Consider the following 6000-nt stretch of genomic DNA (forward strand, 5'->3'; position numbering starts at 1 on the left):
CGGTGGCGAAAGATACTACTTCAAGTGGACACGCACTGGAGCTGGTTGTCTGCTACCTGATTAGGTGATGTCCGTGGATGGTTTGAAGTTCGAAGGTAGTACTTATTCCCGTGGCGACACTTTGACACACGTTCACTCCTCTTGTTGAGAGAGAGAGGTGCTTGGGTGTTTGCGCGATTGCCAATTTTTCTGTCAGGCATAAGTTGCACCTTTTGCTTTTGTTGCTGTAGGCCACTGCTTTGCGGTGGACTGCCCATTGAATCCTGCATGCCTTCCCTTCATCCTTCTTGGCCCAGACGTGCTGCGATAGGCGGGTGTCCTTCTCGTACTAGTATTGTCTGTGGCGGAATGATGATCGGTGGTTATAACGTTAGTAGCATTGTTTTTAATGTTGTTGCTGTTAATCCAGTATATTCCTTCTTATCTGTACCTGTGGTGACTCTTGCCTTATACGAGTACACAATGCTCTCCGGTAGACACGCCCTGTCCAGTGAACATAATTCTTTCTTCCGACAGTTACATGTCCTGGTGTCGTTGTCACCTCCGTTGGCTTGTTTCTTGGGTCGTCGGATCGTGGTATTGTGTTGCTTGTGTTGCTCGTTATTATGTCAACGAGATAATTATACAGTCAGATAGTGCGACAACAAGGCACTGTCAGTCATAACTCGTGCCGTATACAGAGAAACCTGTCTAAGCCGACCGCTCAAGGGACCAGGACGACCTTCAAAATGTGGTCTCTGTTATCAGGTGGTCTCCTTATCCAAGGTGAGTTGACTGGAAATGGCATCCCTTGGTCGCGGTTCCAGTGGTCTTCTAGGACAGGTGGTCGCCTTATCCGAGTGCTTGCCTTGATAGATTTTACTGCAGGTCCTTACTCTTTACTCGACACCTTTGTTGTTCGTTAGATTTCATTGCGATCGGTTCGGCCAGTAACTCTGAGGTCCGCTGAGGACTCGGCCCTGACAAGGTCGAAACAGCTACAGTAATATTATTATAGTTGGCCGGAAATGGAGTATCATGTACTCTTGGTTACTGCTAACATCCGTAATAACCTGCAGCCCAAACTTCCTCATGATTAGCGTTAGTATTGGCTAACTAGCGGTGAACCCCCTTCCGAAAATTCCAATGAGACAGGCCTTTGGGAAATTCTCCATCTTTGTACCAAAAAACAAGCTTCTAAAATGGCAGTACCGCTAACTAGAAATTTAATGGTGCACCCACACCCTGTGCTAACACCCCGCTATTCTGGCTGAGGGGCGTGTGTATCAACCGTTATTCAATACAAGGCAGTTCACACAATGATACAATCCATAGGGCATATGCTCCGTCTTCAATAATGGGAGTGTGATTAACCATTCCAAACGGACAGCCTATTTTTGAACCGACGATTTCCCAGTTCCCTATTCCGCTGCAAAACATCAACACTGCTTACAGTCGAGCCGATGATTACCGGACTCGCTTGATTATAGAGCCCTGTCTCGAATAGCGCCCCTGTCTCTGCGTTGGTCTACATGTACGGTATGTCATTGCACTGGTGCATTCAGGATGAAAAGAGCATAGAGAAAAATTGCTCTCTCTCTCTCTCTGGCTCGGAATAGTGCCATCTTCCAAAACGTTCCTCCTTGTTTATGTCTGATACATGTAGTACATGACGTACGAGCACTGATGATTGAGAATATCTTGAGCACAAATTAGCATCTTTGCTTTGAGCGAAACTATTATTACTACTTGTGACAGCTACTTTACTAACAAGTAAGGGTGTCCACATCATATCATGCGAATTATTTTGTCCAAAATTGAAATTCAAAAAGCGAAAAAAACGGTCAAAATGTTTTAAGAAAATTCAAAAAATCCCCCAAAATGCAGAAAAAATTCGATCCGTTGCCATGGTTTTTACAGTACTCGTACCTAAAAAAATAAAAATAAAAAAATCCACAAACTGTTTATCATGTGTGTCTGTGTGCTTCCAAATTCGGGGATGGGTGTCAAAAGGTTAAAGGTCAAAGGTAAAAAGGCCCTAGGCCTAGCCTGTGGGACTGCCCTATTCAAAATTTAATAAAATAATATTAAAGGTGTGTGTATTTGAAAGTACTGTTTTCACATGTCCAACTTGGTAATATATTTTATCAAGAGTGTTTATGGACTCTTGATTTTATGTGTTGATTCTTCACAAAATGTGTTATTTTGCCCGTACAAGATAAGAGGCTCAGGGCATGTTCGATTGGTAAGGATCGGGATCGGGATCCAGATCTCAGATTCCTCGGATCCTTCAGATTCAACTGAACACTTTATCTTGGACCTTGACTGTTGCCATGTTGAAAATGGCGCTCACAAGGCACCCAGAAGGGTGAACGTCGTACTCATCGCGTGCGTCGTACAAAAAGTCAACAAGCTCTATCTCCATCCACGTGTGCGTACCACAATGTGTACAAAAATGATTTTTACCCGCCATATACGCACAAAGGTCACATTTGGATCTGTGATAACTCGCTCGGACAGCGTTCCGGTTAGTCTCGTCTGGCTGGATCGCTAACCTCGGAACGTTTGTGACAAGTATAGTCACGGCTGGTACGGAACGCAACTTCACCCAATCCTAATCCCAACACACACACACCAACTGATCTCGTCAGAGCAGAGAATATGTTCAGTGTTTGGAAGAAGAGCACCGAAAGAACCCCTCGCTAAAAGCAACAGCATGCTATGATATAACACATTGTAGAAAACAGCAAGCAGGGGCAGTAGCGATAGTACTTGCTAAACATGCAGCTAAACTGCTACTTTGTCCTCTGCGCGGAACGGCGATCGGACACGCACACGCATACACATACACGCACAGGTCTGCGTGATCTAGAAGCGGCGGTCATCATGATAACATAAATATGCAAAGTGTGAAAGAGTATTAGAAAGGGGCGAGACTAGACCCGGCGTCTGGACTGCAATAACCTGATTAAAAGCATTGCCAACCAAGTGGTCAAGTAGGTGCACTCACACTCATCCACACCTCGCGTACTACTACTATATTGCAAATTCATAATTACATTGTATTGCACTTTCTACCGCAAGTGCACAGTCGTGCGCTTCATCTATTGAAAGCAGCCAAACCTATCATCAAGAGTACATAACTGTTCCAACTACGGAAGACATAGTGTGTCCACGTTCTACGCACAGTAGCTATCAGAAGTTAGTAATAGTTACAAGCCCTCACTCCCGGGCTATGACATCTCCCCGCGCCTTCGAAAAGACTGCCACGTCCTCGTGGCGACAACATTCGGCTTACCGTCGTCTTCTCAACTGGGTTTGCATCCCATAGTACTGCGGTGGCCGGACGGTCCTCCCAGCTCGAGTCTGAACCGCAATCTGGGCTGGTTGTGGCGGTGGCTGGTTGACTGGTAGCGGGATCTGCACAACTGGTTGGCCGCCAACACCGTCCACGCCGCCATACGTCTCATGCTGGGCATCCTCATCAGAATCCCAATACAACAAGTCTGTAGGGTCCGGCACATACACATCAGCCGGGGGCGTTTCGACAGACTCAGCATCTTCAGGTTCCTCCACCTCACTCACAGCGTGAAGATGGTTAGGCCTTACTCTACATCGTTTTAGCCTGTTCACGTGCACAATCTGCACCTTGACACTGGCCGCTCGTGTATCTCTCACCCGATACACTACGTCTGACAACTTCGTTACTATTTCAAACGGCCCTTGCCAGAGCTTGGAGAACTTCGGAGTAGTCCCCATCGGAACTGCTGGTACCAACAACCATACCAGATCTCCTTCTGCGAATGAAACGGGTACTGCTCCCGAATCATGCAAGTGAGCTTGATGCTTGTGCACGGTTTCCAACTTCTTCCGCACAACTGCATGCACATGCGCTAGCCTTTGTCTCAAATCTCTGACATAGCTAGGCTCGCATAAGCTGACCATCTCATCAGGTGGTAAGCCATAAGCGACATCCTGTGGCAGACACATCTGTCTACCGAACAGTAGATACGCAGGCGTGTAACCCGTACTCGCCTGAGGCGTGGCTCTGTAAGCCATCAAAACCGCCGGCAAATGCACATCCCAATCTCGCTGATGCACATCGACATAGTGAGAAATCATCTTCTCCAATGTCTGATTAAAACGCTCTACCAACCCATTTCCAGCAGGGTGATAAGCCGTCGTCCTGGTCTTTTTAATACCAAGCATTGAACAGACATCTCTGAACAATCTGGAGTCAAAGTTTTTGCCCTGGTCAGTGTGCACACTCTCCGGTGCTCCAAACCTTGCAACAAACTCACTCACAAACTTTGAAGCTATCGTGGATGCATCCATCCGTTTCAGCGGATACGCTTCAACCCATTTGGTAAAATAGTCAACAATTACCAAAATGTGCTTGTTGCCAGCATCTGTCTCTGGCAATCCGGGAATCAAATCCATTCCAACTCTCTCGAATGGATATCCCGACCAAGTGACCTCTAGTGGTGCGCCACTGCCACGCCCCACAGGTCTCGATCGTCGACTGCACGACGCACAACTACCAATCCAGTCTTCCACATCTCTCTTCATGCCATACCAGAAGAGCTTGGACTGAATCTGGTGATACGTTCTAGTCACCCCTAAGTGACCTAGATGATCATGGTACTCACTCAGCACCTGACCGCGCAACGCAACTGGCACCAAAATTTGAAACTTTGTGCCCTCTCCTGCGTTCTCACTGTGCAAAACGCGACATATCACGTCCTCTCGCACCACAAGACATTTTCGTCCTCGGAAATAATGCCTCAGAGCCGGACTCACACCAGTCAAGTCAGGCGAAGATGACCCGGAGCTGAGCCACTCACTCAGCCGTGTCAATTCATGATCACGTTGCTGAACATCAGCCCAATCAGCTAATGTCCAGTTTCGTCGCCACACAAAGGGCGTAGGAAGGTCACTCTGGACCGACTCAGCATTCGCCACTGAGCTCCTTTCGTCTGATACCACAGCGATCACCTCATCAGGGACTGTGGTGCCACACCTCTGATCCTGCACTTGTCGAGACAAGCCATCAGCATTGGCATGGACTTTACCTTTCCGATAACGCACCTCGTAATCGAAATCACTCAGAAACTCAAGCCACCGCGCCACGATCGCACTTGGTTCTTTGAAACGGTTCAGGTATTTTAGTGCCTGATGGTCTGTGCGCACGACAAACCTTCGACCCAGCAAATAGCATCTGAAATGCCTAAATGCCCACACTAGTCCGAGGAGTTCACTCTTCGTCGAGCCATAATTCCTCTCTGCAGAGTTCAACCCTCTGCTTGCATACGCAATAGGTCGCTCCCGACCATCTGCGTCGGTCTGGGACAACACAGCTCCCAAACCATGACCACTTGCGTCCACATCGACTACAAATGGGGGCGCATCGGTCTCAAACCTCGGATACGCCAACGTGGGTGCTGAAGACATCTTCTGTTTCAGCAATTGGAATGCGATCTCACACTCGCCATCCCATGAAAACCTCTGGTTTTGCCTCGTCAGCTTCACCAGCGGCCGAGAAATGGATGCAAAATCCTTCACAAACCGTCGATAGTAGCCACAGAAACCCATAAAAGAACGCACCTCTGCTACGTTCTTTGGGCACCGCCACTCTGACACGGTCTCAATCTTGTCCGGATCGGTGCGCACACCATCCTTCGTGACAACATGACCCAAGAAATTGACTTCTGTCCTCAACAGATGACATTTCGAGGGTTTCAACCGAAGACCAGCCTCCAGTAGTCTTTGGAACACTGCTTCCAGTCGTTCCAAGTGTTCGTCAAACGTCTTTGAGAACACGATAATATCATCGAGGTATACCAGGCACATCTGCCACTGCAAACCTCGCAAAACGGCACTCATCAGCCGTTGAAATGAGCTCGGGCCATTGCACACACCAAATGGCATCACGTGGAACTCATAGTGCCCATCAGGCGTGGAAAATGCCGTCTTGGCCTTGTCTGCCTCGTCCATTGGCATCTGATGATACCCAGAGCACAG

Source organism: Sycon ciliatum, chromosome 6 (genome assembly GCF_964019385.1).
Source record: "Sycon ciliatum chromosome 6, ocSycCili1.1, whole genome shotgun sequence".
Taxonomy (NCBI): Eukaryota; Metazoa; Porifera; class Calcarea; order Leucosolenida; family Sycettidae; genus Sycon; species Sycon ciliatum.